At 43.6% G+C, this 13,920-nt stretch overlaps 1 long non-coding RNA gene across 1 annotated transcript; it reads left to right on the forward strand.

Moving 5' to 3' along the window:
- Positions 1–331: 331 nt before the first annotated feature.
- On the forward strand, positions 332–11,102 carry LOC128346144 (uncharacterized). The gene is made up of 2 exons (XR_008316804.1): positions 332–748; positions 9,406–11,102. It is a non-coding gene; the product is annotated as an uncharacterized LOC128346144 (long non-coding RNA).
- The last annotated feature ends 2,818 nt before the right edge of the window (positions 11,103–13,920 follow it).

The following is a 13,920-nucleotide window of genomic DNA, read 5'->3' on the forward strand; positions in this document are numbered from 1 at the left end:
GAGCCACCAATTGCCTTGGGATTTTTGGGGTGGAGGACACCCATGGGTGGCTACCACCCACCCCAGCTTTTTTGCCCCAAGGGCTCCACATTGTGAGTTATGGGCAAAAATTTATTTTTTGAAAAAAATTTGTAAAAAATCAGAGGAAGGTCCAATCAACTTGAAATTTGGGTGGCAGGTAGAACACAATGTCCCCTTCAAAACCAGACACTTTTTGTGATCCGAACCGGTTCGGTTCAGATCCGAACCGGTTCGGATCCGAACCGGACCGGGGGGGTGGTCTGGCAAAACCAAAACCGAACCACCCCGGTCCGGTCCGGACCCGGTTCGGACCCGAACCGAACCGGGAGAACCGGTTTTATGCACATCCCTAGGTCATAGCACTCCCAAAACTCCCCTCTGTTATAGGTGCCAGAACCACTAGAGTTGTTCTAACACTGAAGGTGACTTCATCATGGGCTCAATCAAGTTCTTGCTCTGGTTAAAAAGTCTCCTTCCATCAACAATTTCTGAATTCCAGGCAAGGTCCTGAACCACATTAGGCATATCTGGCTGCAGAAGGAGGGAAGGCAAAGAAGGACTTCCCATCACTAAAATCTCTAACCAAATGCATTGTCTTTAGTAGCTTTCCTACTTGCCAGCAATTCATGGGCCAGATGTGAGAGCCCAACCTGGACCTTCCAAGAAACCCTACGAACTAGCAACCCTACCAAGATAATCACAGAACAGTGAAACAGGCAACTTTTGGGTAAATAACAGCTTTTAAAGTATCCTTTCTCTAGTTGATTGGTATTCTGAAAGAAAGGGTCAAAACAGTGGAGACAAAATCACATGCTAGCTTCATCTTTTTTTTTTTAATGCAATCTCTGCAATATCAGTCTAACAGGACTCTCTCCAGCTAGCCTTTCCTTATTTAATGGTGGATTTTGAGCAAAGCCCTGCCTTAACACCTCAGAAGATGGGTTGTCTCTTTCTGAGACAAGTGTTCCCTTTGATTCTGCACCACTTGCCAAGGATTTGATTCTGGCTCTTCCCAAAGACCTAATTCAGATCCTGTTTTAATAAAGCACAGCCTTACAGTGGAGAATATTTTCTTCTTTAAATCTGCAAATGTCAAGGTGTTGTTTTCTTTATCATTTTATTTGCCTCACTGCTCAGACAACAGAAACACCTCTTCTCCTGTAGTGACCAGTCTCCCCTAAAGAGTTTACAGGAAGTGAACCCCTGTCTTGACTGACAGGCTGGTGACTCCAGTGTTCGACCAATCAGTCCAACAAGTGGGTGGGACATGAGAGCTGCAGCAGGGAATTCTGGGAACAAGAAAGGAAGTTATGGCAGAGAGTGCAGACTAACTTGGGGTTGGATGCCTCATGGCTGGAGGCTGCAGGATAATCTCTCAGGGTGGGACATCTGCAGGAGGCTTGATTCTCATCAGTAGTTTGGTGAGTCAAGGAAAGGGGAAGCCAGGACTTCATAGCTTCACAAACCCACCCCTTAGGGAACAGTGTGTGTAGTCAGATTGTAGTCAGGAAATTTATTTTGATTTGTGTGTGTGCTTTGCATTTCCTAAATATCTGTTATTTGCAACTAAGTAACTAAATTTTAAAGTGTCCCTCCCCAACACCATTGAGGCAGTTTTGGAGTATTCTGGTAACCAACTAATTATTTTTGAAGTGTTTCTAAAAAGCCAAAAGCCTCAGACAGAAGCAGTCTGTAGTAATTAAATAAAAGTTTTTTCCTCTGTTCTTTTTATAAGACTTGGTGGGTTGGCTATTAACCCAGTGGAGGGGGAGATAAGGGGGATTTATCTGGTGCAGAACACGTCTCAAAGATAGCTTGGCCAAAATAAGAATTAATTCCATGTGCAGGCAGATGCATAAGAGAGAGAGGTTTTATTCTGGCCTACTGGCAAGGGGAAGCAAAGTGAAATGGGGATTGCTAGTCACCTCAAACCCCATTGGGAAAGACTTTTGATAGAAGTGGTTTGGTGGCAGGGAGATTTACCCGACCAGAATTTTTTCTTATTTTCTTTCTGGGTTTTGGAAAGTTAAATATTTTTAAGCCAGCCAGTCTGCTTCTCAAGCAGAGGAAAGGGATGACTCAGCACTAGAGTCTTCCCTCGTGCTGCAGAACTGGTTTAGACTGGTCAGTGCGATTATCCAGTTACCTGAGTCAGGAATGGAATTTTTCACTACCCACAATCTGCTATAGTCCCCTTGTTACTTTATGCTAAGGACCAGAGCTAAAGAAACAGTTTGCTAGAAGAAAAAGCATGTGGTCTTTAAACTAAAGTGGGGGGAAAGGCTGCTCTTGGATCAGATCTCTCTTGAAACTGAAAAATTGTTTTAGTCAGGATAATTTAAATGTGACAGGGGAAATAAAAGATAATTGAAAAGGGGAATATTGCTACCTCTTGAAACAGACTTTTCCTGCTGTCTTAAGTTATGCAGTTGCTTACCACTTCTATAGATGTGTTCAAAGACAGTAACATGAGAATAATTTTATATCCATCCATATGAGCACAAACGTAGGCAAGGCAGAGAGGTTGTTCACATTACCTCATTACCTGTGACTGTGGAGTGCTGCGGGGAAGGCAGGATTGGTCCTACCTTCCTCCACATGACTTCCAATGCTGCCCTGCTCACCATGCTGCACACGCCACACTATGCCCCAGATTATTATCACTGCAGTGAGTGGTGCAGCAACAGATAGGCTGGGGAAAGATGCCCGGCCTCTTGGAATCCCACAGTGCATTGCACTGCTTGTGCAGTGCATTGTAGAAATGCCTCTATGGACAAAATGGCTGCTGGCAGCATGGTTATCCACAGGACCAGGGAGTGGGGTAGGAGGGCATGTGTGCATCCTCCTACCTCACTTTTAGCCCAGGTACAAAACCTGGGCTACCTGGTCAAAAAGCGCTGGGATAAGGAACAATCCTGGCAATTCTCACTAGCAGCTTTTTTTGGGCTACAACAGCTCTTCCTGGAGTTCTTCTCAATACTTATGGGTGGCTGAAATCCCGAGTCCTGGTCCTGTGCACCACTCTGCATAGAAGTCTGAACATTTGTACTGGCTTTATGAAGATAAAATTCTGGAATGTGACAGGAAGGCCATGATTACTTTTCTGTGATTTTTTTTCACTCCAGTTTCCATTTGAGGAGACAAAAACATGATGATAACTAGTAAAAACTCTAGGAATTTGGGTTATAATGAGGAGGAAGCAAAAACAACATTATATTTGAAAAGCAGTTTACACCCTTACTGCTCACCAGCATCTGGTTGTGACTATTACCAGAGACGGGATTGCTATACCCAGGGATGCAGCTAGGTAATTTTGGACCCTGGACCTAATGAGCTTATTGGGGCCCCCTGAAAAATAAGCATCCTCTTTCCATATATATACATTTCTCCACAAACTCACAGATCTGGGCCTGAGTGCATTTGCCCCCCTCCCCCCCAAACCCCTATGTAAGCCCTAATGGATTCACACAGCTTCTTGACCATTCACAAACTAACATGGACACAACATGTGCCCCTTGCTCCAGTTCAAACAAAAAACCAACTTTTAAAATTATTTTTATTGTTAAATGTATGTACCATCTTCCATTAAAAAACAATCCCAAGGTGGTTCACAAAAGTTAAAAACATACAATAAAAATGGACAATTAAAGATATCAAGCTAAAAATATGAAACAAATCTGATTTAAAATATATAAAATACAGACATAAAAAACTATACGCGGGTAAAATACACAGAAACAGCAATAGAAACAATCATGTAAAGGCCTGTATAAAGAGCCAAGATTTAACAAGCTTTCTAAAAACTGTGATGGAGTCCGAGGAGCGAATGGCCACTGGGAGAGTATTCCAAAATCTGTGGGCAGCAACAGAGAAGGCCCTGTCCTACGTGCATGGCAACCGAGACTCCCTCATTGTCAGCACCCAGAGCAGAGACCCCTCTGATGATTTCGTCAAATGGGCAGCAACCCTTGGACATATAGTGCATTCATAACGAGGTGGGGTGGGAATTAAAACCACAACACATGCTCCTTGCTTCACAGTTATCATTCAGAACTTTTGGATCACAAACCAACTTGAGCACAGCACTTTTTTTTAAAAAAAGTGGCTTCTTTATTCAGATATAACAGTTAGTTCCACTTTCAGTAGGTGTGAACTACTCTATGGATAGAGATAACTCTTTCTGGCAGCTTTACTGCAGTAAGGAAAAATTCATTAAAAATCACAAGACTGCCTGATTTCCTTGAAATAAAAACATCTTGAGCTGCATGTGTTTCAGAACTCTAAGACCAGCCATTCTGGAAATGTAAGGGTTAGGCAAAGTGGGGGGCATGTTTGGGTTTGGCACGTTTTTATGAAGGCAAAAGGAATAATCCTTCACATGGGGGTAAAATGATTGTCAAAGAGGGAGCTTCAGTTTCAGAAGTCTTTGTAATTTTTGGCCATGGAATAAACCACTTATAGGACTTCTTTGAAGTTTTTTAAAATTAAAATTAAAAATAAAAATCAATTGATTAAGTGATCCACTTCAAAATGAACACACAGAGGCCTGCTAACCTGTCCTACATCTGTGCCGAATTTCAGAACTCTAGGACAAGCCATTCTGAAATATAAAGGGATGCAAATGGGAGTGATATTTACCATTTTTATGAAGGTAATGTGCAAATTCCTCCACATAGGGTAGAATGATGGTCCAAGGAGAGACTTCAGTTCCAGAAGATTTTGTAATTTTCTGCCATGAAACTGTAGGGGAAGAATGACAGTTCAGTCTCCAAATAGCAGAGCAGAACCAGTTGGGTGAGAAAGCAGCAAAGCAAGAGGTTTTGAGACAGTTCTTTAATATTGAAGAACTACAAGGATTTATTTAAAGAAAAGGTTAAAAACAAATGTGTAAATGCCTGTAGCTTAATCTTAGCTGTAGCTCATGACTGAAGAGAGAGACCAAAACAAACAGCCTTCTCTGGAGAGACAAAATGGAGACTAACACTGGAAGAACAAAGAGGGGAGGAGTCCAGCACTTTTATCCATGACCCTACCCCCCCCCCCCCGGTCACTATGAGACATTGCAGCTGAGAGCTGATGCTGCCAGGGTCCTAGCTCCAACAGAAACAAGACAGAGGACTTTTGGAGGAAGTTCTTTAAATTCAAAAAATCATTAAAAAGTAACAGATTGAAAATCTGCTTCAAAATCAACACACAGAGTCCTGATAATATGCCCTATGTCTGTGACAAATTTCAGGACTCTAGGCAATGCCATTCCAGAAACACAAAAGGTAACCTCTTTTATCTTGAGGAACATCATGGGCCCTCTAGGAGAGTGGGCACATGGATGGACCTGGGCCCCCAGTTCCATGCCTTATGGCACCCCTGGCTCTACCACTTCCCAGACTGTCTCATTCCACAATCAGGGGAAAATATTGTGGGGAGGTTGTTTTAGACAGCCTGGTAGAAACCATAAATGCTTCTCTGAGGGAGGGCAGGATGCCTCCTTGTCTTAAGGTGGCAATCATTAGACATCTTTTAAAGAAGCCTGCATTAGATCCCTCAGAGTTGAGCAATTATAGGCCTGCTTCCAACCTCCCATAGCTGGGCAAGGTAATTGAGAGGGTGGTGGCCTCTCAGCTCCAGGCGGTCTTGGAGGAAACTGATTATCTAGACCCATTTCAAACTGGTTTTTGAGCGGGCTAAGGGGTAGAGACTGCCTTGATCGGCCTGATGGATGATCTCCAATTGGGACTTGACAGAGGAAGTATGACTCTGTTGGTCACTTTGGATCTCCTGGCGGCTTTCAATACTATCGACCATAGTATCCTTCTGGAACGTCTGAGGGGGTTGGGAGGCACTGTGTTACAGTGGTTCTGCTCCTACCTCTCTGACAGATTCTAGATGGTGTTGATTGGAGACTGTTGCTCTTCAAAATCTGAGCTTAAGTATGGTGTCCCTCAAGGCTCTGCACTTTCTCCAACGCTTTTTAACATCTACATGAAACCGCTGGGAGAGATCATCAGGGGATTTGGAGCTGGGTGTTACCAGTACGCTGATGATACCCAGATCTACTTCTCCATGTCAACTTCTTCAAGAGCCGACATATCCTCCCTAAATGTCTGCCTGGAAGCAGTAATGGGCTGGATGAGGGAGAATAAACTGAAACTGAATCCAGATAAGACGGAGGTACTTATTGTGCGGGATCAGAACTCTAGAGACGATTTTGATCTGCCTGTTCTAGACGGGGTCACACTTCCCCAAAAGGAACAGGTTTGCAGTCTGGGAATACTTCTGGATTCCCACCCCTCCCTGGTTTCTCAGGTTGAGGCAGTGGCAAGGGGTGCTTTCTATCAGCTCTGGCTGATATGCCAGCTGTGCCCGTTTCCTGAGATCAATGATCTCAAAACAATGGTACATCTGTTGGTAACCTCCAGACTTAACTACTGTAATGAGCTCTACGTGGGGCTGTCTTTGTACATAGTCCAGAAACTTCAGTTGGTTCAGAATGCAGCAGCCAGGTTATTATTGTTTATTATTATTTTACATTTTATATCCCGCTCTTCCTCAAAGGAGCCCAGAGTGGTGTACTGTATACTTAAGTTTCTCCTTACAACAACCATGTGAAGTAGGTTAGGCTGAGAGAGAAGTGAGTGGCTCAGAGTCACCCAGCAAGTATCATGGCTGAAAAGCAATTTGAACTCAGTCCTAGTCTCTGGGTCATCTCGGAGATACCATGATACTCCTTTACTGATGGAGCTACACTGGCTACCAATAGGTTTCCGGACAAAATACAAAGTGCTAGTTATAACTTATAAAGCCCTAAATGGCTTAGGACCTGGGTATTTAAGAGAGCGTCTTCTTCACTACGAGCCTCGCCGCCCATTGAGGTCATCTGAGGAGGTCCGTCTTCGGTTACCGCCAACTCATTTGGTGGCTACACAGAGATGGGCCTTCTTGGTCGCTGCCCCAAGATTTTGTAATGTGCTACCTGCTGAGAGACGATCCTCCCCATCTCTGGCAATTTTTTAAAAAACCCTGAAAACCCATCTTTCCGCCCACGCTTTCTCAGCTTCCTAAATTTTTGGGATTTTACTCTCTGGTTTATTTTTAAAATTGTTAAATTGTTTTAATTTTTTTGTATTTTAAAAAACTGTTTTTATACTATTGTTAACTGCTCAGAGACGAAAGTTTGGGGTGGTGCACAAATTTGATAGATAGATAGATAGATAGATAGATAGATAGATAGATAGATAGATAGATAATATATATTTTTTGCCCCCAAACATTAGGCAGCGCCTGACTTCACTGTTTTTAATAGGAAAAAAAACAGTGGGGCTCTTCTCATGTGCAACCTAACCCAGGCTAGGAAAGCCCAGCCTGGGTTAGGCTGCATGTGAGAATCACCTGGATCAGGGCCGATCCCAGCGAGGTAGTAGTGCCGCCTAGTCGTGCTTTGTAGCCCGGCTGTTAGCCAAGGTTAACGGAACTCCCAGGCTACCAGATTGTGTGTTTGCTGAGGCTATGTTTAGCTCCAGCGGACACAGAGATGGGTGCTTAGTGTGTCCATCTCCTGGGTGAATCTCCCAATTCATCGTGTGTGTCACATGGTGTATTGTGGGATCTCTGGAGGCTGGGCCGCATCATCCCAACTTCTGGAGCTCTGCACCGCAGGCACACAGCACAGATCAGCTGGGAGCACGTTCCATGCTCCCAGGAACATGGAATCAGTGGTCTGGTGGAAAGGTAAGTTTTACAAGCCTTCCCACACACACCCGCTGCCCCGCCCACCCAGTCGAGTGAACAACCCCAAAGAATGTGTGTGAAGATTTCAGAAATACAGTAAACCACATGATCATTACTTTGCACCTCCTGAGTGCTTATTTGGCACTGTTCATGTACAGTCAAAGTGAGCATAATTTAACTATGACTTTTAAAAAGGATAAGATCAGAGTTCACTTAAAATATCATATTAAACAAGAGTGAAAATGGGTAAATAATAAGGTAACTCTTTACATACTGTATACAGCTATACAAATAAGCTGCTAAACAAGGTATGAATGTAAATAGTTATGTGCAGTGAGCCTACTTAGACACCAGCTTCTGGCTGTCCCTAGATACAGCAAAAATTGTACTGCTAAATGAAGCAGTGTGCCAATGTCAAACATTTAAGTTAAAACCTAATTCACAGTGATGTCTATAATCACTGTGCATTTCTTTTCTTTATAGCTACTCATACCAATTCCCTATTATCTTGATTCAATTGAATGCTAAATTCCTAATTGCCTAGATATTCACACAGGTCATTATGTTGTTAATTGGTAAGGTTATAAGACTGGTACATGAACAATAGCATTCCAAGTAAACACTGGTGATTTTCATAATGTTTGGCACGGGTGAGGTTCTGGATGTGGGAAGTGTAGTTTGATGTTGTAGTGATAGTAAGGACTGGAGGGAGGACTAGGCCTAACTTAGAACAACTGCGGGGAGGGTGGGGGAAAACTCCCAGGAAGTTCAAATCAAAGGAACCAGTCCAGAGGGCTGGGCAGGGATTTCTGTCTCAGCCACCAGCAGAAACATTGGCTTGTTCGTTAGCTGTCCCAGGAGGGCCCTGCGGAAGTAGTGGGCTGAGATGCTTGGACAAGGGAAGGCTTCAGCCTGTGCGTAATAAGGACCAGTACACTTAGAAGCATGAGGAAAGTTATTTTTAGCCTACTTTCCAGTAGGCTTATGAGATCACTTGGCAAGCATTCCGTGTGTCTCTGTGTGTGTCCCACTCCCCACCCCCACATCAACTTTGCAATGCCTGGACCAATATGGACTAAAACGGGTACAGTCGTAGGGACACTTCAACAGCGTAGTTTGTGATTATGTTATCATCCACCCCAATCCAAGATGGCAGACGAGTAAACTTTTGAGGCCCAAGTGGGCTAACCTGTGAACCGCCTAACCGATTTGACCCAAATTTGCTACAGCTGTTGGGGCACATGGGGAAACCTCAATGGCATAGTTTGTGATTCTGTCATGTACTGCAATCCAAGGTGGGGACGCATGAATGTTTGAGTTGCAAGAGGGCTAACTTGTGGACTGTCTAACTGATTTGAACCAAATTAGGTACAGTTGAAGTGAGTGACACATAGAGACACCTCAATGGCATAGTTTGTGATGATGTCATCCACCCTGATCCAAGATGGCAGATGCGTAAACTTCTGAAGTGCAAGTGGACTAACTTATGAACTGCTTAACTGATCTGAACAAATTTGCTACAGCTGTAGGGACACAAGGGGACACCACAGTGCTGTAGTTTGTGATGATGTAATTAACCCCTATTTAAGATGGAAGACACATGAACATTTGAGGCGCAAGTGGTCTAACTTGTGGTCTAATTGATCTGAACCAAATTAGGTACATGTCAGGAGCCTGTCCGTCCAGCGTCCAAGTCAAGGTCTCTGTCAAGGCCGCTGGAAGTTCCTTGGTGTCCTCTCCAGTCCATCTGTCCGACATCTTCGTTGAGGTCTCGGGCAAGGTCGCAGGCAGCTCTTTGGAGTCCCTCCCGGTCTGAAAAGAAAAAACAAGAGAACACTTTACTGGAAGTATCAGATTCAAACTGCCTTCCCCTACAACCTAGTTTGCTCACCAGATATCTACAGGTCCAGAGCCCAACAAGGTGCAAGGCCTCCTCCACAGAAGGAAATAGTGACTGGGCACAGCAGTCCGGTCACAAGCAGGGACCAAGGGTTGGTCAGGAACAGCCAGAAACTCCAAAGCCAACACGAAGCTGGAATCCCTCAGAGTCAGAGGCTGGGGCTGCAGCAACGCTCCAGGAATGACACATTGCTTCTAGCAACTTGGTTGTGGTCTGCTGACAGATTTATAATGCTTGGCTGATTGCCCTCCTCCCTCAGCCAGCTGCTGTAAATTCAGCATTTATCTGCCTTGTTACAGAAATGCTCACTTCATCTCAAAGGCTGCAGCTGCGCATCATGCTCTTGCCGATACTTGGTACGCCTTCGTTCTTTGGGGGTTAGTGCTTGTACTTCTAGCAGCTCCAAATCTGACTGCTGATCCTCCAGTCTGTCTGCCTCAACTTGGGCTGCCTCAGCTTCTTCCTGCAGCCCGACAAATGAACTTTCCTCCTCTTGCTCTGCCGGAGGGTTGTCAACTTCCTCCTCCCCTTCACTATCCGAGGGTAAGGGCATGACAGTACAGTTGTAGTGACTGACACACAGGGACACCTCAATGGCATAGTTTGTGATGATGTCATCCACCCTAATTCAAGATGGTGAATGCATAAATATTTGAGGTGTGCATAGGCTAACTTGTGAATTACCTGAACAATTCGAACCAAATTTCCTAAGCTGTAGGGATGCCCCAATGGTGGTGTTTGTGATGATGTCATCCACCCCAATTCAAGATGGCAGATGCATAAACATCTGAGGCACAAGTGCACTAATGTGTGGACTGTCTAACTGATCTGAACCAAATTTGGTACAGTTGTAGTGAGTGACACACAGGGACACGTCAATGGCGTAGTTTGTGACGATGTCATCCAGCCCAATTCAAGATGTCAGACACATAAACATTTGAGGCGCAAGTGGGCTAACTTGTGAACTGCCTAACCCATTTGAACCAAAATTGCAACAGCTGTATGGACATATAGGGATGCCCCAATAGTGTAGTTTGTGATGATGTCATCCACCTCAATCCAAGATGGAAGACATGTGAACTTTTGAGACACAAGTGTATTAACCTGATAACTTCTAACCGATTTAAACTAAATTTGGTACAGTTTTAGTGAAGGGACACCTCAATGGTGCAGTTTGTAATGATGTCATCCACCCTGATCCAAGATGGTGGATGCATGAACATTTGAGGCACAAGTGATTTAACTTGTGGACCTCAATTTGAACCAAATTTAGTCCAGTTGTAGTGAAAATAGGCAGATTAGTTCTTACTAGAACAACTTGTTCTTTTCCGTATTAATGTAATCAAAGTTTCTTAATTTAATGAAAACACTCTCATAATCTGTTTTATGAAAAAAAAAATTGTTCTTTTTGCATACACTTTTCTTTAAAGCTAATAATAAATCCTTGTTGCTGAAATGTGCCACTCTTCATTTGGGGTCTGCCTTAGTTACATTCCTTTGAAGGCCTAGGAATGCTTGGAGTTTTGTATTGTTTTTGGAGGGTTTTGCCACTAACCCCCCCCCCCCCCGGGAAACCTTATATGGAGAGTGGTTTTTCCTACATCAAATTAAAGTGGATGGTGCAAACCTACATAAGAACAGCCCTTCTGGATCAGGCCCAAGGCCCATCTAGTCCAGAGTCCTGTTTCACACAGTGGCCCACCAGATGCTACTGGAAGCCCAGAGGCAGGAGTTGAGGGCATGCCCTCTCTCCTGCTGTTACTCCCCTGCAACTGGTATTCAGAGGTATCCTGCTCTGAGGCTGGAGGTGGCCTATAGCCCTCTGACTAGTAGTCATTGTTAGACATCTCCTCTATGAATTTATCCAAACCCCTCTTAAAGCCATCTAGTTGTTAGCTGTCACCACATCTTGTGGCAGAGAATTCCCTAAGTTCATTATGTGTTGTATAAAAAAGTACTTCTTTTTGTTGGTCCTAAATGTCTTGGCAATCAGTTTCATGGGATGACCCATGATTCTTTTCAAATTCGATTTTTATTGATTTTAACAATAATAATATTGTCATTCATTACAATATACACAAAAGTGGACTTCACGCACACCTCTCTCCGTGAATCATCGGCTATAGAATTTACCCTTGCTATAATAATAATTCAAAACATAAATTTAAACCCTTACAAACACATTTAATCTACCCAACCTGCAGTTTTTTACTAAATTTCAAACCCTGCTGTAAAGTCCATAGTAGGAAAATTATCCTTTAGATACAACAAGAATGGTTTCCAATCTTCTTTGAAGCCTTCCAAATTTTGATCTCTTATCAGTGTTGTGAGTTTTGCCATCTCCGCATATTCCAAAATTTTTATCAGCCAATCCTCTTTTGAAGGCAGTTCATTACTCTTCCATTTCTGTGCATATATAATTCTGGCCGCCGTAGAAGCGTACATTAAAAATGTGGGATGACCCATGATTCTAGTGTTATGCAAGAGGGATAAAAATTTCACTCTATCAACTTTTTCCAAACCATGCATGATTTATAGACCTCTGTCATGTCTCCCCTCAGTCATGTTTCCCCCCAAAGTAAAAAACCCAGGTGTTGTAGCTTTGCCTCATAAGGAAGGCTACAACACCTTGCTCTAGGACCCTGATCATCTTGGATGCCCTCTTCTGCACCTTTCCCAGTTCTATAATGTCCTTCTTTAGATGTGATAACTGGAATTGTATGCAGTACTCCCAAGTGTGGCTGCACCATAGTTTTGTATAAGGGCATTAAAATATTAGCATTTTTATTTTCAACCCCCTTCCTAATGATCTCCAGCATGGAATTGGCCTTTTTCACAGCTGCTACACATTGAGTTAACACTTTCAACAAGCTGTCCACCACAACCCCAAGATCCCTCTCCTGGCCAGTTACCAGCAGCTCAGATCCCTGGAGTGTATATGTGAAGTTGGGGTTTTTTTTGCCCCAATATGCATCACTTTACACTTGCCAACATTGAACTGCATTTGCCATTTTGTTGCCCACTCCCCCAGTTTGGAGAGATCCTTTTTGAGCTCCTCACAATCTCCTCACAACCTACTGGGAATCCCTAACAGACAAGGATTCAACCCCAGTGAACTCCCACATCTTCCTCTGGTTCTGGTAGAAGTCATGACAGAGGTACAAGTAGGCCAAAATGGTTTTATTTCTTTTATTTCAGTTCCTTCCATCTGAATGTCTGTTTCTCAGACATTCTATACAGGTGAAACAGAGCTGGTGTTTCCCCCTCAAATTCATCAAAGGAAGACATCCCCACCTTGAAATGTTTGCCTGAAAAATGTGACATCCATGGTACCCCAAAATAATAGGGCACTGAGAGTGGGAGAACTTGGGGCCCATGCACATTTTCTTCCCTAGAACTGCCTGTCCCCAACTCTTTCTCCATAGGATACGTGCTTTACAACAACCATCTCTGCTGTGGTCTCCAAATCCTATTTGTGATGCCACTTGTAGTATTAGCAATAGCAATAGCAATAGCACTTACATTTATATACCGCTTTATAGCCGGAGCTCTCTTACATTTATATACCGCTTTATAGCCGGAGCTCTCATTAGGGCATAGGTAAGGTTAAAGAGGTTTTCTTTCTCAGCATTTTATCAAAGAGGCAGTTGAATCCAACATTTAAATTACTATTAAAAATACATTCAAAACAGCATGTGAATTAACTCTATTAAGTATTAATTGCTAGTTCTTTCCACACTGCCACCCAACCTTGCTGTCCCACAACAGCTCCACCTCAGCATTCTAAAAACCAAACCTGGGCAAGTGGGCATAGCAGAAGCTGAAGGCAAGAGAAGGCAGAACTTCACCTTCTTTGAATCTCTCTTAGAAAGACACACAGTGCAGCATCTGTCAGTATTGCTACAATGGCCTCCTGTGTGAGTCAAGAGTTCTATCCTGCCACGCTGCATGTCAGTTTCACCCTGCGTCACATAACAGCATTAATGGTTGACAGAGATCAGTGCTGTGCCACAGACAGCCAACAACATGGCAGCTGAAATGCAAGTCCCAGCAAGACTGGGATCAGAGTCGGGTTGCATGCTGGGAGAAATGCATAGGGGGTCAATGCTGAGGCAGAGTTAGCTGCAAGCCAGGCTCTGGAAACAGTCCAATCATAAACACAAGCACTAGAACACAGACACAAGAGAGAACAAGTGCACCAAGGCCAGGAGCAGCTGAAGATGTAGTCAGGAAGAGTTCAAATACAGTAACTATTACTGGGAAGAATCAGAACA

Source organism: Hemicordylus capensis, chromosome 2 (genome assembly GCF_027244095.1).
Source record: "Hemicordylus capensis ecotype Gifberg chromosome 2, rHemCap1.1.pri, whole genome shotgun sequence".
Lineage (NCBI taxonomy): Eukaryota > Metazoa > Chordata > Lepidosauria > Squamata > Cordylidae > Hemicordylus > Hemicordylus capensis.